Here is a 22,411-nt window from a genome sequence, read left to right as displayed (position 1 = left end):
GTCTGATGAATGCAGTCTCATAGGCAATGGACATTATAACAACTGTTGAGTATAGTGTATCACAGTCATTCTTTAAATTAAGATAATGAATTTTAATTTGTATAATTCCAGATTGCAACGAAGAACATCATTTGGGCCAATTTGTAACATAGATATTGAATATGTCATAATATGTGAATTCATTTTTTCATGTTTCCATTAGTACAATATAATTAAGGCAAAGAAAAAGAAAAGAGTTTTAAAAATGGAATTCAACAGGCACGAAATGGATTTGCTGTTCCTAGGTCAAGGAAGACGAGCTGAGCATTGTAAAGCACAGATGAAGAAGGAAAAAGATTTTCACTAGGTAATGACATCTCAAAGGTGTGCTTGAATAGGATTGGTACAAAAGCTGGTTCTATATATAAATTACTGTTCATTTTATTAAGTCATAGTGGCATTATTTGGTTTCACTTGGCACATGTGATGATCAATGACAATATCATCGTTGTCTGAATTTATGATTTGGCTGGTAGAACAATAGTGAAACAGGTCAGCCCCTGGCACTCAAAATTAACATAAAACTAGGATCATCTATATCGTGAACAATGGGTCTTAGCAGCTCTGGCAAAGCAACTCCGGTCCTCCCCAAAACATCAACAGTTCCATATTCAGTGGGTTTGTCTCGTATGGGGCCAACTTTTGAAAATGATTGGAGGTGGAGAACTCAACACAAATTACAGTGCCCCCAGCAAAAAAGAGTTGTGAATATGACTGACCAGCTGGTGTTTAAATTCTAGAGAGGAGCCGGTAATGAAGACATGATAAATAGTCACATGACTAAAACAAAGACTAGGGAAGACTCAAAGTTCCACCAGTCATTCTTTTCTCAACTAATCCCCACTACTCTCTCTGCACTCTTAATTCTCCCCCTCCTGCATGGGCATATTTGAATGTTATATTTGCGTGAGGGAGTTTAACACCAAGCTCCATGCCCTACATCCCTCTAGCCTGCTCTGCTCCTCATATCCACTGACCGATCCTTCTCTGTTCCCTTCCCACCCAGAAGGTACCTCTCCTCACTACTGTCCCCTCTATGTTGTATGTATGTGTGTGCACACACAGGTCGTAAACGCTATGCATATGACAAAACAAAGCCTACACATAAAATGGCATAATAAGCATAATTAAATATTAAAGATATTTATCTATAAAAAATATTAAATACAATTTCATTTATTTGATCTTTTCAATTTATTTAAAACAAATGATATGCGATAATATCTTAATGTCGAATTATTTTCATTTAGAGTTACTTAAATAACACTTTCAAAATCTCAATATTATTTGCCATTATACTTGCTCAGGCACACTTGGCTTCCAGTGCACAAATCTGAACTAAGCTTATAAAAAATTGCACAAAAGAAAATGTTTGTGCACATAGAAAGCACATGCTCCTCATACCTCCGTAGCAAGCTGCCCTCCTCTGCAAGCATGTTTCACCCATCCCTTCACTGATTCCCAACTTTCATCAGCATCTTAAGCTTTCCTTCATTGGCAGGATATTCTTTCAGTTTCTGACTCCCCTTCCCCCACATACTCGGATCACTTGTTTGCTCTGCACTCCCTGAGCCCAGACATTTTTTTTTCCTGGAGCTGTCCCCTACCTCCCCATTCCCTGCAGCACGTCACCCCAATATTCGACGATTCCAAGCCAGAGACAGTCCCATACCTGCAGAGTCCACTTCAATGCCTCCGCCTGAATGTCCTGAGCCCTAGCAGCTCAGCAGTCAGTATCTCCCCAGCTCCAGGGCATGTTTTTGCCTTCTGCTCTCAATTTGGAAACTACAGTGCTAACTGCTTTCTCTTGTAGGATATAACAGGGGAATGTTTTATTTATTTTTATGAACAAAGGGAACAATGTTCACCTCAGTTCCTCCTTAATTGAAGCACTGACTGCAGCCCCTGCCAATTTTTAAGAGAAAGGTTTTGAACTTTCGAAATTGCACGCCACCACAACCTCCTCCCTTTCCCCCAGGCGTCTAGTAAAATACCTTATTTACCCTGGTGACTGCAGGGCTGGAATTAAAGGGCAGATACCACCTGTCCATCATTTTTTACCTTGCCCAGCTAGCACAGAAATCTTCACCAAACTTCAAATAAACTATTTTCCAACTTTTGTGTCTGTAGTTTAAATCTATCCCTTGTCTCTGCTTACTCTTGGTTTTCTCATAGTTTCCTCTCTGCCTCTTCATTCATTTTCTTTTACAGCTTCTTTTCTCATCTTCCTTTCATTTCTTTATCATGTGTTATCTCTTTCTATCTGCAGCTATCTCTTCACAGCTCATTATCTTCTCTCTTATTATCCTAGTTTCACGCACTCATGCCCCTTCCATCTCTCTCCTAACCTCTTCTCACAACCCTCCAATTGGTTTATCTCCCTTCATAGGCCCCTCCTCTCTGTCTACACAGCTCCTTTCTCAATCTTCACCTTTCTCTTCCTCTAAAGTTCTCTTCTTCTAACCACTCGCCTCAGCTCCTCCTCTTATCACAGCCCATGTCCCCTCTCCTAGCTTGTATCCCCTTTTCCCTCCTATTATCTACTTTTCCCTTCTCACAGCCCATGTTTCCTCTGTCAGCTCTCTTTGTGATTCTCACAGCCCCTCTCATCTTCACAGCCTGTATCTTCTTCGCCTCTCCCACAGTGCCTTTCCCAGTCCCTCATCCCCTCACAGTTTCTCACCTCCTTCCAGTCAGAATTTCTTTTTTCATTTCCTCTCCCAGACCCTCAAAGCAGTATTTTCTCTCCCAGCCAGTCTCCCCTTTTATATATAATCTTAACATTTCCCAGCAGTTCTCTCAGCCCTATCTCACCTTCCTTATAGCTCCTCTATTCCTCTTTCTCTTTCTTAGATCCCTCTATCAGCAGCCCTCCTCATCTCCACTGCACCTCAAGAAGCCTGTCTGTCCTACACTGCTGCTTCTCTCTGGTCCCCCTATAGCCGATTGGTCAGACATTCCACAGCCAGCCAATAGGCTGCAAGAGGAGGCAGGAGCAGTAGCTGAGAGACAGAAGCACTTCCTTACTGCCCTCCTCCAAAGTCCTGCAGCATGGAGCTCTCATGTTGCAATCTACAGAATTTAAAGAGACCATACTATACCTATAGCACCCACAGAGTTGGATGTCCTACCCCTTGACATAGATATGTTTTGGCCAGGAACGTCATTACCTGGCTCAAACTCACCTGGATAAAAAAAAGGCAGCATGGGATACATTCTGAAGACAGGACTACCCGGCTAAGTTTAGCTGAGTAAACTTGGTTTTGGTGAAGAGCAGGTATAATTTATACATGTAATCTTACCAGAATAACTTTAAACTTAACTTGGTATAGTCAGCAGTATCAGTTTCCAGCTGAATATCTCAGCTAAAATTACTCAGGTAAGTTTACCAGGGTAACTTGCTTTTCATTACCCCACTCATTACTGCCACTGCCCTCTCCCCCCCGCAAGGAATTAGAATTAGTCAGGTACACCTTACATTAAAAATAGATTTAATTTAATTTTAATTATATACTCTCAGTTTGATGTTTTGCTCTAAATGTTTGTTGCTAAAATGAGGTGTGCCTGACTAATTTTTAATTCATTGAAATAGAGTCATGGGATAGGACTTGTAGCTCTGGATGTAATTCCTGACAGGTAGTGCCATTGACAACCAAGAGATCTGCTAAGTCAGTCATTAGCTAAAAGCACTGCTACCCTTTGAAATTGTCTGTAGGGCCTTCATTCAATCTCCAGTTGAGGGAATCTCTAAACAATGACCAAGGAGTGTGGATTCAATCTCTGTGTTGCAGATCTTCTTAGGTATTTCATAGGATACTTGGTAGTAAAGTACTTGGCTGGTGGAGTCTTTGGGCAGTGAATGGGCCTAATGCCTAAGTGTTGACCAACTGGATGGTGGGAAAGAAATTAGAAGCCATTTGAGAGTTGCCAGTAGGGGTCTGCCAGTTTGAAGTCGAGAGCCCTTGGATAGTGCTGATGAAGTGCCTGAGAGTTGAGAAACCTTGAAGAAGGAAAAGTATCTGAAGATAAGGAGAATGAAGGAATTGACAGCTACAGCAGTGGTAAATAAACTAAATAAATAAATAAATAAATAAAAATAAATGTCACTTAAAATTGTTAGGCGCTCCGGCCACGGATGGCCGCGTTCGGCCCCTCTTACCTCGAGCGCCAGGAAGTCCGCCGGGACCCACACAGCTGTGGGGAGATGCCCCTGCCACATGTGCCTGGTCCCATCCACTCTCGTGGCTTCTGCCGCCGAATCTGTGCCGCCCCCCATGGCAGGAGGGATGACCCCCACACCTCCTCCTCGTGGTGCAAGGCCACAGGCTTACACTGCCAGCAGCCCCTCTGGGCCGGGCCCTCCCCTAGGTGTGCGGCCGAGCCCCCTGCTGATTTTTAAAGGGCCAGCCACAACGAATTGCAGCCCAGCCCCCTGGATGACATCTGGGGCCTGGTACTATTTCTGGGAGCTTCCTCTTCCTGTTCCTTAACTTGGCAACAAGTCTGCTTCACTTCTGTGGAGTCTTCGGTGCTTCGTTTGTGCCTTGGTTCCTGTTCCTGCCTTCCGAGTTCTGTTCCTGCCTTCCGAGTCCTATTCCTGCTCCTGTTTCTGCGGACGGATCTTCTGGCTTCTGAACTTGGACTGGCTTTCGGTGACTCTTCTGGCTTCGACCTCGGACTGGCTCTCAGTGATTCTCTGGCTTCTGACCCTGGACTGGCTATCGGCGCTTCTTCTGGCTGTTATCCAAGCACCTTCACAGGGGCCCACCTAAGACCAGCCAGCCCCGGCACCCAAAGGCTCAACCCATGGGGAACGGAGTTGGTATTGGCAAAGCTCCAGCCGGCCTCTGTACCAACTCATCCTCGCCTCCCGATGGTGGGGAACTGTGGGGGTTCACCCTCTCAGGTAGCGCCAACTCCCCCTCGGACAAGGGGTCCACATTCTCGTCCGTTAACCCAACAAAAATATATAGAAGTGACAGCAGAAAAGGACCTTATGGCCCATTCAGTCTGCCCAGCAATCTCCCATAGTTATCAGTTTCCCATACATCAGTTATTCAGCCCGCCAAGGTCAGGGCTCTTGTTGGTTACTGTTTGAATCCAATTTCCCTCCCCCCCCCCCCCACCTCCTCCCACTGTTGAAGCAGAGAGCAATGTTGAGTTGCATCAGAAGGGTAGTATCAGGCTTTTTGGTTAAGGGTAGTAACTGCCACATCAAGCAAGTTACCTCCATGCTTATTTGTTTTCCCAGTCTGTAGAGTTCAATGTCCTTGTTGGTAGTTGTCTGAATCCAATTCCTCTTTCCTCTTTTCCCCCTGCTGTTGAAGCAGTGAGTGATGATAGAGTTGCATCACTGTATGAAGGCTTATTTGTTAAGGATAGTATCCGCCACACCAGCAAGTTACACCTATGCGAAGGCTTATTTGTTAAGGGTAGTATCCGTCACACCAGCAAGTTACTCCCAAGCTTCTTACTTCATTCCCCTCCCCCTTGCCTTTAAGGATCCACAGTCTTTATCCCATGCCCTTTTGAAATCTTCCACTGTTTTTGTCTTCACCACCTCCTCCGGCAGGGCATTACAGGTGTCCATCACCCTCTCCGTGAATGGCTTCTAATCTCTTTCCCACCATCCAGTTGGTTAACACTTCATTAGACCCATTCAGAGGTAGCAGGAAAAAGGCAGAAGATGCAAAGTTGAGAATTGGAGGGGATATTAATGAACTTTTGCTACACTATTAATCTTAATTTCTTGTTTATTAGATTGATTTTGTATTCTGCATTTTTATCTCTACTGGGTTTTTGCCCTAGAAATAATCTTTCCCATGACATTCTTTAATTCAGATAAAAGAATCAAACATTTTACAGGAGGATCCGAGAGGTAGAAAGGATGAAAGAATAGCTGAGATAATGTAGAAGTCTTGCACTGCTTCATCATAGTAAGTGTGAAGATTTTAAAAAGTGGACTTTCCTTTGACTAATGCTATCTAAGAATTTGAATGAATTAATGAATTACCAGTTTCACAGTCTCTTTATAGAGGGCAAATTTAAAAATAATTTACCATGGTAAGTAGCAGTATATCTGGGTTAATTTCAATTTGCTGTCTGAAAATGACCCTTACTTAATCCAGTTAAAAGAATGTGTGGGATTACATAGTATGTGTACTTTTAGCCGGATTAAGGGGAGACTTTCCAGGATTGTGTTGGGATGGAAGTGCAAAGACTATAGTTTCAAATTTACATATGGTTTTCTCCTTAGAAATTTTATCTACAGAAAAAGCAGGTGGAAAAAATCTGAGGTCAATATTCAGCTGGCTAAGTAAGTTAATCAGTTAAGACTTCTTGGGATAATTTACATAGGATATTAAACAGCATGGCTATGCTGCTGAATATCCACGATTTGCTGCTACTTACCGTACTTGGATAAGTCTTATCTGGCTAAGTTTAGACCTGCTATGGAGCAGGACTAACTTATCCAGTTAACTTAACCAGAAAAGTCTGAAAAGCACTATTTATCCGGCTAAGTTAACCAGATACATAGCACAGCCCGGTTACTCCTACTGCCTGCCCACTGGCTGTCCAGCTAACTACTTAGCCAGATAAGTGACTTGTCTGGCTAAGTGGTGATCATTAAATGTAGCTGGATATTCAGCAGCCGCCATTTAATCCTACTTATCCAGCTAACTAGTGTTTGGATATTGACTTCTCTGTGGATATTTTGAATCTATGACAATTGAAAATTAGGTAAAAGGTCCATGGTTACAAAGAACCCGCAGACTTTACATAACATAAGAACATAAGATATGCCATGGATCCTTCTTCCAATTTTTGAAAGATCTTTTGGCTAAAATAGCCTATTTCACCTCACCTTTTAACCATACCAGCAATTGTTTGGCCTTCCTTCCACCTTTCTTAAATATGTAGAATACATCTGGACTGCACTTCTAAGATGGTACTTTTTTAACAATGTCCATGCCTGTTGTACACTAGGGGTGTGCATCCGTTTTCCACGTATTTGTAATCCGCAACTTATTTTGTCCTATCTGTTAAATACGTGGGGAGGCGAAACGCATCGTGACTCCCCACGTATTTAACAGATTTCTGTTTCATTCAGCCTCCTAAATAAAAATTTAAACCCCCCCCCCCACACTTCTGACCCCCCCAAGACTTACCAAAACTCCCTGGTGGTCCAGCGGGGAGTCCAGAAACCATCCCTGCACTCGTTTGCCGGTTTCATCATGGCGCCGATAGCCTGTGTCACAGGGGCTACCGGTGCCATTGGTCAGCCCCTGTCACATGGTCACCGGCGCCATCTTGTGCTCCTACCATGTGACAGGGGCTGACCAATGGCACTGGTAGCCCCTGTGACATAGTATGGGCAAAGGCTATCGGCGCCATTTTGAGTCCTGGCATCAGACGGCCGGCGTGCAGGAGGTGCTCCGGGACCCCCGTTGGACCCACAGGGACTTTTGGCCAGCTTGGGAGGGCCTCCTGACCCCCACAAGACTTGCCAAAAGTCCAGCGGGGTCCGGGAGCGACCTCCTGCACGCCGGCCGTCCGATGCCAATACTCAAAATGGCACCAATCGCCTTTGCCCTCACTATGTCACATGGGGCTGAAGTAAGTTGCGCGTGCTGGCCGACTGCTGGCTCGCGATCCCTGGCACAGCAGCAAATGGCCGCTGTGCCAGGAAACTTTGATCCCACCCCCGGACTGCCCTGCCTCCAGACCGCCCCTTTAGTAAAGCCCCGGGACTTAGATGTGTCCTGGGGCTTTACGCGCGTCGCCGGGCCTTTAAAAATAGGCCTGGCGCGAATAGGGCTTTTAAAATCCAGTGCACGCTGCACAGACGCAGAAAGGAATCACTGACCTCTCAGCCAGTGTCCTTTAGCTCATCATCATAGAACCAATTAACTGAGGAAGGGAAAGGGAGAGAGGTCACAGTAGTGGATGGGAAACTAACAAAAAACAAATTCCTAAATATATAACTGTAGGTTATTTGCCAAGGAAAGTGGTAGCAGGCAGATAACGCAGTTTACCATCCATTAGTGGATGGTGTTCTTCTGTACGGCAAACACGTGCTCCGCCCACAGTCGGGAGTGCACCAAGGACCGGAAGAAAGTTTCACACACAACTGGATGTTTTCCGGCCCGCCTCGCCTCTCTGGTCCATCTGATGGCAGTCTTGGCTTCTGCCAGAAGATAGATAATGAGGCAGGCTCGGTTGCATGCCACTGGGGTCCTGGGTATGGTGAGCTCATAGATTAGGAGGTGGGGGTAGAAGGACAACCAAAAACATAAAAACAAATTTGTCAAAAAGGGGAGGAAGGGGTTAGGCAAGGACAAAACCAATAGATATGTGCCACAGACATCTTCTCTTGGCAGAAGGGTCAGGCTGCAGAGCTGGTGATGGCTTGTAGGACTACTCCCTGTAAATATGGCCCCATGCGGTACCCTTCATGCTAGGTCTGCAGTCTTCCTGGAGGTGGGATAGGCAGAATATGCTCTCCAACATGGTCCTCTACCCCCCACCCCCATTTTGTTTCTCCATACAGTGTCTAGGCGGGAGGCAAGCACCAGGAAGTGAATCGTTTGTACCATTAGGAGGTACATCGCCTTCCTGTCCATAGCTTCAAAGTTGGCTGCCGAAAGGGAGCACAGCCAGCTGAGGCTTTTGGCTGGAGGGGGTGAGCAGAGGGGAGGGGGTCTCTTATGATGGGCCTACACTCAAGTTCGGAGAAAGGGGGATGGAAAACTGATGGAAAACTCCACCCTGCAGACCCCTCCCCAACCGAGTGGTCAAGCAACTGGGTGCCCTAGCCTGGATGGACTTGAGGACTGCAGCAGCAGGCACGGGGTTTCTTATGCCCATCCAACCGAGTCGATATGTGTGGTGGCACCCATGTAGATCAGTCCTCTAACAGGAGGTGACCGATCTTCGTGATTCCGGCCAAGGCCAGCCGATGGCATACCGCGGGGACTCCAAAATCCCCACACCCAGAGCAGGGTTGTGGAGAAGAGGTTCTTCTAGGTAGTCCTCCGTGGAAACCACCGGCCTCCTCATCATGGAAACCATGCTCCAAGACTTAAAAATATCTCAATAGAAAGACGGCAGCAACAAGAGGCCGCGTTCATACCCTCTTGCCCAAATTACTAATAGCTGCCAGTCATACTGCAACCCGCTCACCTGGTGAAAGAAAAGAGCTGCCAGGGGGCGCCATGGGGGTGGTAGGTCTGCATACAGAAATCTCTTCAGGACCTATAAGTGGAAGGTGTGTACTTGGCTCTTAAGACACACGAGGCCCTTTTCCGCCCTCTTCCAAAGGAAGAGACAGGGTGCCCACAGTGACCCAGTGCTTCTTGCCGGCCCAGAAGATATCTAGCAACTTTCTCTGAATCTGGGCAAGAAACTCCACGAGGGGGGCTCAGGGCAGTCAGCCTGTGCCACAGCATGCTGGACACAAGCTGATTCGCCACTATGACACCAATCGTAGCAGCCTCACCCATGACCTCAGGCAAGCCTCGACCTTTTCGTCCAGTTCTTACCAGTTTTTGGGGCCGTGGTTTCCTCCATGGAGAGGTGGGCACCCAGATATTTTAGGGTCTCCTGGCTCCATGAAAAATTAGCAAACTCACTCAGTCCTATCACAAGCTCCGAGCATTTGGCCCAGTTGATCTTAGCGAAGGATACGGGTGAATAAACCCGCTGGCAGGTTTGCATCCTTGCCATATCAAGCAGGTCAAGGATCATGAGGAGCACGGCATCAGTACAAGTGGATAGGGTGATGTGAAGCCCGGGTTCCTGCAGGGTTAAACCAGAGAATTTCATGCACAGTAAGCACAGGAAGGGCTCAATGACCAGCGCATACGGTTGCCCTGTCAAAGTACAGTCCTGACGTACTCCTCTTCTAAATGCCAGAGGTGCCTTTAGGGACCAGTTGCTTTTCACAAGGCACTCTGCGGACACATATGGGAGGCGGAGAAGACCCACAAAACAGAGGCAGAGGCCAAATTCCTGGGGTCTGAATGAGATAGCAGTGATCCACCCTGTCAAAGGCTTTCTCTTGGTCTAAAGACAGCAATGCCACCAACAGGTCCTTCCTAAGATGTTATCAAAGTCCCGGACTAAAAAGATGTTATCAAAGATCGAGCAGCCTGGGACCATGTAGGATTGGTCTGGGTGGATTACCTGATCTAGCATGAGCCCTAGCCGCAGCAAGAGTGCTTTGGCTAGGATTTTATAGTCCATGCACAATAACGAGATGGGGTGCCAGTTCCGCAAGTTGCGAGAATCCCCTTTCTTGGGGAGAAACATGAGTACTGCACAGCGACAGGACAGCGGAAACACCTCGGTCTCCATGGTCTCCGCCAGAACCCACAGGAGATCGGGTCCAAGGCAGGTCAAAAAAGTGGCAAAAAAAATTCTGCCATCAAACCATCGATGCCCGGCATTTTGTTCTTGGGCATCTGGTTCAGGTCCTCAGAAAGCTCCGCTAAACTCAAGGGCAAATCTAACTTGTTTCTGCTGACCTGACTGATGGTGGGAAGCCCCTTCCACAAGATCCTGCAGATGTTTGGGTCGACGGGTTCTGGAGAGATGAGGGTCAAGTAAAAGACCCAGACCTTCGCCTGAATTCTCTCTGGGTCCATGAAGGGGGCCCCGTCAGCATCCACCAGGACCATGATCTGCTTTTGGGCACCCCTCCTCTTCTCCAACCCATAGAAGTGTGAGCTGCAATCCATCTCCTGAAGGAAACTGATTTGCAATCTCACAAAAGCCCCCCAGCCTTGCCTGGCGATCTTTGAGGTGTCAGAGGGTGCACTTCTTCTCTATGTACTCGTTAAGCAACATCTTAGAGGTCTGCTTCGAGATCCAACACCTCCCCCATAGGTGCTGGATCTCTCCGCATCACTCTCTGTTGATGCCTCTGGCATAATCCTGACAGAGCCGTTTGAGGTGGATTTTCCCCACATCCTACCACTAGCTTGTGAGGAAAAGTCCACCTCAGAGGTGTGCCATTCCACCCAGAACTCCCGGATCATCACCATGAGGCCCTCCTTCAATAAGTAGTTTTGAAATGCCAATGAGTGGCCCAAGGCCAGGCCGAGTTGAGCCTCACCTTCACAAATACCAGATGGTGATCTGAGAAGGCCGCCACCTCAATGGCACTCGAAAGGGTCTGTGACTTTAAGAAGCCCATGACGTAGAGCCGGTTGATCCGAGAATGGCTGACTCGTCCCTCCCGCATCCGAACATAAGTATATGAGGGGAAATCAACTGGGTGATGCAGCTGCCAGACATCAACCAGGGAGAAATGGTCCATCGTTTCCCCCAAGAATGCGGCGGAGGGAGGATCTCGCTATCGACCAGAATGGTTGAGTCTCTCGAGAGTGCAGTTAAAGCCACCCCCGAGCACCACTTCCTCTGCAACATTCAAAGACTGCAATAGGGTTGACAACTGGTGAAAGAACGCCAACCTGGCGGACCCAGAGTTTGGGGCGTACATATTGATCAAATTGATTGTACAGCCCGCGACAAGGATACATGAGAGTAGTATTTGGCCTGGCACGCAGATCGGACTTCCAGCACCTCTGCCTGCATGGATTCCATGAGCAGGATGGCCACTCCCCCGGCACGTCCGGAGTGACTGAAGAACACCCTACCATGCTACTCCAGGAGCCTGTTGGCTTCACTCACTGGAGTAGAGTGGGTCTCCTGCAGGAGACTTATGGAGTACCTTCCCTTCCGGAGAAAGGAAGCACCCAGCTCTTATGGAGATCCTTCCTGCAGCCATTGACATTCAGAGTGCTGATTGTCAGAGCCATCCTCTGTCAGGATAAAGCTATACCAACTCTGATGCCTTTTCAAGATGTCAGTTCAGCGTAGAACCTTCGGGCCCTCCTGATGTCCCTGGAGCCCGAAGGTGTGCTCTTTTCAAGGTGACCAATGAAAGCTCCCGCTATCTTGCAGAGTTGCTCTGCATTAGGCCTTTTCTCAAAAGCCTTGTCCACTCTGTATTTCCAGCTTCTATTCCCCTGCAGGATACATTCCAGTTCCATGATGAAATTATGAAAGAGTTGGTCTGACTAAGCCTCATCCTTCCCTGGGCTGAACAGGTCTGGAAGACCTCCTCCGGGTGCGCTGGAGGAGATTGTAACTTCGGTGGGTGATGTAACTTCACTGAATGATCCACTATTTTCTGTAGTGCATCCCCCCTTCCCCCCTCGGGCCTGGCTGTGTTGCTGTTCTGGCCGGTGGTTCTCTAATTGGTGACATCAGTTCCGCTGGCTCTTGTTGAGGGGGCAGTTGGACAACCAGTTTTGGGTCAGTGTTAGCCTTTCTAATGCCCGCTTTGCTCTCCTCCCCACCATTTAACTGGACCAGACCCCCTCCCCCCCATCAGGGATAAGCCCTGGGGTCAAGCCTGGATCCCTACCTTTATCAGGCTTCTCTACTGAGGGTGTGTCCACCCCCACCTATCCGGACACCACAAAAAAGGTTTGCTCCATGTCAGGTGGTGATCAGAGGAGGGGGGGAGGGGAGTCCCTCGGAAGATTGGATAGGGGTCCGAATATGAAGGGTGTAGTTATATCCCCAATTGCAGGATCTAGGATGGAGCCAAAACTCTGATCCTGGGGGATTTGAGCATCCCATCTCAGAGACACCAGTAAGGGGGGGGAGGGGGATCTTACCCCGAAATAAAGGTTGTGTCCAGGATGTGCTCCAATGCTTCCCTCTTGGCTTTTTACTGGGTTTCGACCAGCTGGTCTTCTTAACTGGCCTTCATCTTCTTTTGGACTGGGAATTCATCTTTAGTTTTCTGATGCCTTTTGCCTAGGCCTAGTGATTCGGTGCCTGAGGTGTCATCAGTGGAAGGTGCTGAGATGACTCAGTCCTGCAATCCTGCAATTTTTAAAGTTTGTTTTGACTGGTGTTTCTTTGTCAGGGCTTCTTGCAATATTTGTTCTTCAGCCTCTGCTTTCTTCTCCCCACCCTCTCCCTGCCTTCCAAGATGGCCGGGATGTCTTCAGGGGGTGATGCCACCTCCACGGCTGGATTCTTGAGGTCAGTAGTGGAGAGGGGGCTGTGGGGTTAACTACCCCAGACGAGTTCTGTATAGTAAGCTTGCTGTTGCTGTCAAGAGGAGGGAAATTCCCAGACTCGGCCTGTACAATGGGCTTAGGGGGTATTGTTGAAGGGGGCATTGTTGAAGGGGCTTTAGTAGGTTTGTTCCTAGGGGTCTTCCGTCCCTTAGAAGTTACACCACCCGAGTCTTGAACATCAGAGCTCTTGGCCCAGGATCTCGGGTCTTTCTTTGAGGATTCTGCTCAAGCAAGGGAAGGGTCCTCCTGAACCTTGGCATTAGCAATGGAGGAGTCGGTAGGCTCTGATCTTCTTTTGCATTGTTGGGCTTTTGTCAGATGTCAAAGCCAGGGCTGGTATTGTGTAGGTGGTGGACGGGTCAGGATCCTTTCTTCCAGGTGAAATACTGGTCTCCTGACCATGCCCGGAGGGATCTGGGGCCTTCTGAGGAGGGACTAAGCGGGCCATCGTGGTTGAGGTGTGTAGCACTGTGGCCACAGAGGGAGTAGCCCTGATGGTATTTTCAGCCAGGGGCACACCTTGCGGTTGTGCCCTACTCCTTTACAGGAATCGCACCTCGCCTCCCCTGCCGCATAGGACACACAGTACGCGAATCCATTATAGGGGATGAAGTAACAACCCTCAGCCTCCTCTTACCCTTTTTTAAGCTTCACAACAGCTTCCCTCTTATATGATTCGATGTATTTCAGGGCACAGTTAGTGTGTCCCTTCAGGATTGTCGAGACTTGAGTCTTCAGTTCTCCAAGGGAACTGAGATGCATCGCCAGTGTCTCATCTGGCAGAAAAGGAGGGATATTAGATAGAATAACTTTGGTCCCAACTCCATTCAGGGGCTCCAACAGGTGGAAAACCCCTTTTACCACCAGCCCCTCCATGAGCACCTTGTATGCAGCAGCAAGGTTTGCCAAAAGGATGATGGCCTTGCCATACATTTTTTTGCAGGAGATGTTGTTTTTTCTCTTCCCCGATTTTTGGGGCTCCTCTCTCGATGGAGGGGACTCCGGCTGCTTTGGTGGCTTCACTTCCTGATGTAATGAATGGGGTAGCAGCAGTGGGGGGTAGCAGGCTCCAAGGGCTGTGTTGATTCTTCGGGGGTAGGGATAACCTGTGCGGGTGGGGGGGGGGGGTCCCTCCCTGGTCAAGCTGGATGGGTAGATTCCCCTCCTGGTTGCTATCCAATTGAGGTGGTATTATTGTAATCCCTGAATTTATCCCTTCATGGGTGGCAGCCGCTGATAACGGAGCGCTGGTCACTCCCATAGCAGTCCCTCCTTGTGCTGCACTGAAGAGCAGTGTAAAATAGCACTGTGGGATGATGGTGGTAGTGCTGTATTTAGTGGGCACTAGGTTGAGTGTCATGCCTCCCAAGGTGGAATAAGCAGAGACCTGGCCTGGTGTAGGTAGCGATTAGCTTGCTGGCAGGTTCCTTGGTCACCAGGTCTGCTATCGTGGTGGTAGGAGATGAAAAAGGCCCAGTTGTTTGAGGGGCTGTTGGTTGCACCGAGACTGTGGCTATTGTAGAGGTATGAGGGTTGTCGTGTCTCCTAATCCCACAGCTGGTTGAAAAAAGGCTCCCTTTGGTGGAATACTCGATAGTAGACGTACGAATGTGGGACTAGGGGTCCCTGCCATTGCTGGGTTGGTATTGGGCACAACTGGTGATATGTGTCCTGTGGCCCTTAGGACATCTATTACTGGAGGGAAGGTGGTAGGGCCCTTTCCCGCCGTTCTGCTCTTGGGAGCACTCCTTGGCATAATGTCTGCCAAATGGTTTGATAAAACAAAGAAATTTGGAGTGAAAAAACAAGTTTTATCGTCACTTCATTGGTTGCCTATTAAATTCAGAGTCCAATACAAGGTCTTGTCCATTATCCACACTCTTATCCATAACGCTTCATCATAGCTTTGTTCTTCACTATGTATATACAAACCAGTGAGACAGCTAAGATCCTTCTCAAAAAACCTCTTGGATATACCATCCGTCAGACTTACCAGATTACATATAACACGTAATAGAGCCTTCTCTGTAATGGGAATTCCTGTAACGGGAATTCCTGTGGAATTCATTGCCAGACTTTCTCCATCTTATACCATCTAAGCAATAGTTTAAGACATCATTAAAAACACATTTATTTCAGAAAGCTTTTAATTCCCCTGTTAGTACTGGTTCTTAAGTATTATTGTGTCTCCCATCCTGACTTCCTCACCTACTGGAACTTTTCTGAATTTATTTTGTAACAGAGTTTTGTGTTTTGTGTTATTTCTGTTTTATCCCTATGTTTTATGCTTTTTATTATTTTACACAGATTATGTATGTTTTAACATTGTGAACCATTTTGATTAATTTTCAATTGTAAAAGTGGTATACAAACACGTTTATATAAATAAATAGATAAACTCATTCATTCTGCGTTGAATGCACGTTAAATAAGCACTAATCCCCCTATTGCATCAGGGGGTGGATTAGCGCCTATTTAACTCGCGTTCGACAGCGGGTTAAACAGTGTGCTCGGCTGAGCGCACTGTATTGCATTGGCCCCTAATGCAGGTGCTAACGGAACACACATGGGGGGAGGGGAAGGGAGTAGCACACAAACAGCTCAGAAAGGAAAACCACAAACTTAACTAGGAAGGGGGTTCCTACTCCTAAAGCAAGTCCTTGGCTTTTGCTGGTACTCTCCCTAGGCTCTGAGCTCCACCTGCAGCCTGAACAGTTCTAGAAGGCAGGAGAAAAACCAAATGCAAACCCTTACCTTCTGGTGTTGGAGAATGGCAGGACCTTGCAGGTGAGAAAAGGCTTCCCGAGGAGAGCAGCAGCAGAAGGAAGGGAGGTTTGGTGGAGGGAAAGGCTAGACTGCTTTGCCAGGCAAGGGAGTCCAGCAAAACTCTCTTTCACAAGTCCTGGAGAACAGCACAGCCCTCAGCTCCCAGTGGCTCCACCAAGCTCGGTAGCAATGGACCTCTTATTCCCACCACCTCCCATGAGAGGAGCTGCAGTCAGACTGCTAAGGCAGATACAGGCACAGAGGAGAAGGTAGAGGAACAGACAGACAGATGGAGGTACAGAGTGGGGAGAGGAGAGAGACACAGAGGGGACACAGACAAAAAAAGAAGGTGGGAGCATGGAAAGATTGAGATACAGAGGGGTGCATGGAGGGAGGGAATGAGTCACAAGGTGCCACACTCAGTCCAGCCAACAGCTGCAGCTGTCTGGGAAGTTGCTCTGAAAGCTCAGCTGTAACTTCCTCTGTTAGGTCTTACTCTGGACCCATGCCTTGTCCCTTGGCAATTTGGAGTTTATCTGGTGTTAAACAAAAGCATATAGTGTACTGCCTTGAACCCCCTCCCCCTCTCTGCCCATGCTTGTACCCCAGCCCCCTGGTGAAGTGCGTTAGTGCCCCAGGGCCAATCCCTCCTGACAGCTCTGGCTCCCCTCTCTTTTCCCCCCTTACTGCCCAGCATGCTTCTGAGATCGTGTGTATGAGAGAATGAATGTGTAGCTATATGAGAGAGAGACAGAGGAGGAAATGTGTGCCCCTCACCACCTTCTAATAATCCACAGGATAAGAAATGGGACGTAGCTGAGTGGCAAGAAGCCCCCTTCTTTGCCCTGAGAGACTGGAAGATAAACTGTTGTCTGTGTATGGCCTGTCAGCTCATTATTGCCCTTTAATGCATACAAGGATACACTGTTTAGGGAGTTCACTGGCAGGATGTAAAATGTATGCAAATGAGGAATACCTCCCCCCCCCCCCCCCCCTCAGTTCTCAAGTGTCCAGTCCTATCATGCATTGATTCTTCAAAAAGGTTTGGGCAATTAGCAACTAGCATCTGCTAGAACTGGGGGTCAGTATCGAATCACAAGCTATTTAATGAAAAAAGGCCTTTCACTGACACTCATCCTCTGACACTGCAATGCGAAGGCGATATCTACCCCATCTTCTTCCTTTGTGCACCAATCACCATCTTTTGCTTCTTTCACTTTAAGACTACCAACATCTTCGACAGCTCAACTTCTTCATAATTCTTTCTTGCTTTCTTTCTGTTTCTGCTCATTCTCTTCCTCAGTATCCATTCCATTTCTCTTTCTCATTCTCACTCCTTTCTCTTCCCATCCTCCTTTCTTCTCTAGATATTCTCTCTTGACCTAATTACCTTTCTTTCTTTTCATCTTGTCCTCTTCTTTCTACCTGATCTTGTTGCTAAGGGCACTCATACATTTCCCTCTAACATTCCTCGTTCTTCTTCTGCTTTACCTTCCTGTCTTTTTTAACCAAATTCTTCCCACTGGCACTGGCTGACTCTCCTGTCAGCTCGCTGCATTTTTAAACACTCTGTTGTGACAACAGGAGAGGAACAAGTTAATTATCTCACTCCTTTCCCTCTTTCTGCTCATTAAAGCTGGAGTGAATATTTCACAAACTTGGCACCATAATATTAAAATATATTTCTTTCAAATTAGCAAGAGAAGAGCCAGAAAATTTTAGACCACAATCATAACTCTAACCCTTCTACAATTTGGATGGGATAAAATGTTTGGGGATTTAGTTAGAATATCTGTACTCCAGTATTAAAGATCTTTTTAATCTTTTTTTGGTTCATGATGCACTGATCATCGACTAATGACAAATCGTTAGGTTTAGGCTGATGATGCCAAATCCTTATTTGTTGATTCAACTCTACAAAGAATCTCTCTTGCTTTACAGGATGTGTGAGGATGATATTGGGGAACAAAATATAACCTTTAGTGCTTACTGCTTCTGAACTAGGTTTAAAATCCCTAAAATGTTTCTACCATGTGGCTCTTGCAACTTTGTAGCTAAGGATGTTATTTCAGGGGAAACGTTCAAATTGCCCTTATAGTTGCAAACTTTGTGGGTATTTTGTACCCACGACACAATGACTACACACAAGCTTCCTTTTGAAAAATGCTTATAAGGCTTACAGGCTAAAAGTATCCATGGACTTTGCACCTGCAATTTGGGTAGACAAAATTTTTCTAGGAAATAACTCACACACACAGACTCATTTTAAAACGAACATGTGTGCAGTGCAGGAGCAAAGATACGCTGGAATTTTAAATTGTGCACGCACCTGCATGTGTGTTTTAAAATATACCAACCGCGCGTGAGTATGCTCCTAAACTTGAGGTTACTCGAGCACAGCTGGCGCGGATGTCTTCCAGAGGACATTGTCGGCTTTTACGCGTGTATGTAGGTGGATTTTAAAACATGCTCATGTGAGGGATAACCCAGTTTTTCCAGTTAGTCCACCAGTTTGCCCAGTTAATGTCAAGGTTTTCCAGGTCTCTCTGTTTCTTCATCCTGCATGCACCCTAACTTGACCCAGACCCCTCACCCTGTCCTGCAAGCCCTAAAACGCGAGATCTACAGACTTGCTCCTCATCTGGAGCAGAAGTAAAGTTATGCAGATGATAAGCTAAAGCGCACTGTGGTCTCCAGTTTTAAATATGGTGTTACGTGCCTAACTGTTGTCCACGCCCCGGAATGCCCATGATCCGCCCATTCCCTGCCCCTTTTCTGCCCTCTTATTTTTGATGTGCACACCAGCACATGAACACATACTTCGTGACTTTTTAAAATGCATATTGTTCGCCCGCGGCCCACATACACACATAAATGGGCATTTTTGCATGAGCAACACTTTAAAAATCTACCTCACAGATTTGAAAATCAAATCGGAGGCAATCCTTAGTTCACTGCTCCCTGGATGGGCCCAGGCTAGGGATGCAGTACAGGTAGTGTTCACAGCCCCTGGGGGGAAGAGAATCATAGTCACTGAGCACTAATGACACCTAGTGGCCAGATTTAGGGCCTATGAATGCAAGGCTTAGACAGAAGCTGTGGTGCATGGCCCCTGGTTGAGGACTGTTGCTGCAATGACTGGACTAAAGTTAGGAAGAGATACAAGAGAGGGGAAAAAAATCCCAGGGCAATTGCTAATGAAGGCTCTCTTAAAAGCTGCAGGATGAAACTTGCTGGGTCAAGAAATAATAATAAGAAAATCAAATCTACATGCTTTATTTTCCTATCCTGCCCTCTACCCAGGGCCGGCGCATCCATCAGGTGAACTTTGGAGGTCGCCTAGGGCGCCGAGCCATAGGGGGCGCCGAAGAGCAGCCACGTGGTGCCACAAGCGGGGCCTATCCTGCTTGCGGAGAAAGTTCTTTTTTACTCAACGCACAATTAAACTCTGGAATTTGTTGCCAGAGAATGTGGTTCGTGCAGTTAGTATAGCTGTGTTTAAAAAAGGATTGGATAAGTTCTTGGAGGAGAAGTCCATTACCTGCTATTAAGTTCACTTAGAAAATAGCCACTGCCATTAGCAATGGTTACATGGAATAGACTTAGTTTTTGGGTACTTGCCAGGTTCTTATGGCCTGGACTGGCCACTGTTGGAAACAGGATGCTGGGCTTGATGGACCCTTGGTCTGACCCAGTATGGCATTTTCTTATGTTCTTATGAAATAGACTGTGTGCTTCTCAGGGTCGGGAGCAGAGGTGTTTCACAGCCCTGAGAAGCACACGGGGGGGGGGGGGGGGGGGGGGGGGCTGCAGTGCAAGGGTCGCCTAGGGCGCCCAATACCCTTGCACCGGCCCTGCCTCTACCTATCCCTGGGAATGGATTCTCTAACTCCAGCTAAAGCTGCTTGTGCTGTGGAAGCATGCATGTATGTTTATCCAGGAACAGAAGGGCAATTTTTCAGTTGTCTGAGAACTGCTCACCCTCAAACCGTCTCAGAGCATGTGTGACATTCTCATATGCACCTTTAACCAGATTGCAGAGAAGGTGAACTCAGAGGCATTTTAAGGTGAAAGTGGAAAATAACATGCAAAGATTGCATTTGCAGATCTGTATACATTATTTTTCATTCACATATCACCTGCACAAACGTCAGGTTTAAAGACAGTAGTCCTCAGTACTGGTGGAAGCTTTCAAAGAGAAAGGATGTACCATGTCTTTGAAAATTAGGTACAAGGACCATAGCTACAAAATGCCTGTACACTTTGCACCTAGTCAGAAAGTTAGAAAACTGCCCACAGAGAGGGTAATTTTCAAAAGCATTTTCTTGGGTAAATGGTGTTTTTCCCACAGAAATGGGCACTTTAAAAATTTACCACCAAATGTGCGGGTAAACCTACGTGCATATGTACTATTTGGCAATAAATTTACCCAGACTGAGTGGAGGCATTCTTGGGTAGGGGCTGGGGAGGGTTTTGCACTTACGTGCATATTTTAGGTTTTTCAAAAGTATATGTGCATATTTTCACAGGAAATTTGTGTGGCTGTTTTAGCAGGTGTAATTGTGTGCAAGTAGATTTGATGAGTGACCAAAAGGAATAAAATAATAACTCTATGAGGAAAAGCTAAAGAGGTTAGGGCTCTTCAACTTGGAGAAAAGATGGCATCATGAATGGAGTGGAATGGGTAAATGCGAATCGGTTGTTTACTCTTTCAAAAAGTACAAAGATTAGGGGACATTCAATGAAGTTACTAGGTGATACAATTAAGACTAATAATAGGAGAAAATATTTGTTTACTCAATGTGTAATTAAACTCTGGAATTCATTGCTAGATGATTTAGTGAAAGCTGTTAGTGTAGCTGGGTTTAAAAAGATTTGGACAAGTTCCTGGAAGAAAAGTCCATAAACCATTATTAAGGTATACTTGGGGAAATCCACTTTTTATCGAAATGCAATATGGAACCTATGGACCTTTGGGGATCCTGCTACATACTTGTGACCTGGATGGGCCACTATAGGAAACAGAATACTGAGCTTGATGGACCTTTGGTCTGACCCAGTATGGCAAATCTTATGTTCTTATGACCTGGGCCCAAAGCGTAGGCCCAGGCCCATGTCCAATGCCGGGGACCCAGCAGAGGTTGGGTCCCACCGCCAAGGCCTAGGCAAAAGTCCTGGGCCCAGGCCCAGAGCAATGGGGCATGGCTGAGGTGGCGTCCAATTGCTGAGGCCCAGCTTAGGTTCAGACCCATGCCAGATGCTGGGGCCCAGCCGAGGTCAGGATCCAAAGCCTAGCTCCAGGCCCAGGCCCAACTCTGTGGTGCTCCCAGAGGTCCAGAACCAGGCCTTTTGCAGTTTTCTTTCTTTTTCTGTACTCTTCAATATGACACTGTTTGGTGGAAGGATGTGCCTCAGTGATGTCACTGTAGCATCTTCCTCCCATACAAATGGCACTGTAGAGTCATTAAAATGTCTAACCGCACATCAATATGATGCTATCTATTCGGGAAGAAGGCACCACAGTGACATCACTGAGGCATGTCCCTTCAATGGATGGAATCATTTTGTAGAGAGAAGAAAAAGAAACAAGAACGCAGGAGGCCAGGTCCACTACTCAGATCAGAAATATACTAAACAATACTAATCAAATAACATGGCTTGCCAGAAATATTGAAAGAAGCATTTTTTGATGTGAAGTTAGCTACAATACTTGAGTTGTACCTAATTTCCCTTGGGAGTACTGGGACACTATGTCCTGATGCTCCTATGGCCTAGCCATAAAGGGGGCCAACTGACCCCCAAATCACTCCCCCAAAAATGTTATAAAAACTCCAGGGTCTGCATAAACTCTCTATCCCATTCTGTTTTTTTAATTTAAAAGTACAACACAGGCTATGCCCCCAAACCCTTCCTATCAGTGCAAACATCGGCCTCTGGGATCCCCACTATACCTAATCCTCTGACCCCCTTTTATTCACTATATTGATTCTAGTGGTCCAGTGGGAACCCATAATGTACCCTAGGCTTCAGGTCCCTACTGGTCCAAAGAGTGTGGGTTCTAATCTCGGGGGTTGGTTGGGTGTTGGGGGTGGGGCCTGCGCTGCACTTTTAAATTGATTACAAAGTTTTTTTTACTACTATGGCTACCTCCAAGAACGGTGGGGGTAGGTGGACAGGGATTTATGCAGATCCCCAGTGTTTTTTAAACACTTTCAGAGTAGGGGGACTTGGGGCTGATCAGACCCTTTAAGCCATGGTGGTCTCACAGTTCCAGGGCCACCATTGTGCATTCTCTAGAGGCATTTACCACCAATATATTTTTCCCTGCAGTATTTTACCACAGAGAAAAATACCATGGGATTCACAAAGTGGCAGGTCATTTACTATTTACGGTATATTTCCTTAGTGAATGAGCCCCTCAGATTGTGGCAGGGAAATACCTACTGTACCTGAATGCAACTACCCTGAGCTCGGGTTTGGAAAAGTGCATAATTAAATCAAAATCA

At 46.7% G+C, this 22,411-nt stretch overlaps 1 protein-coding gene across 1 annotated transcript in view; it reads right to left on the bottom strand.

The window, feature by feature from the left end:
• BRINP1 (BMP/retinoic acid inducible neural specific 1) overlaps positions 1-22,411 on the bottom strand; it is a 251,185-nt gene that overhangs the window by 93,863 nt on the left and 134,911 nt on the right. The window lies entirely within an intron of this gene.

Source organism: Rhinatrema bivittatum, chromosome 8, assembly GCF_901001135.1.
Source record: "Rhinatrema bivittatum chromosome 8, aRhiBiv1.1, whole genome shotgun sequence".
Taxonomy (NCBI): Eukaryota; Metazoa; Chordata; class Amphibia; order Gymnophiona; family Rhinatrematidae; genus Rhinatrema; species Rhinatrema bivittatum.
This window is presented reverse-complemented; position numbering and strand designations above follow the sequence as displayed.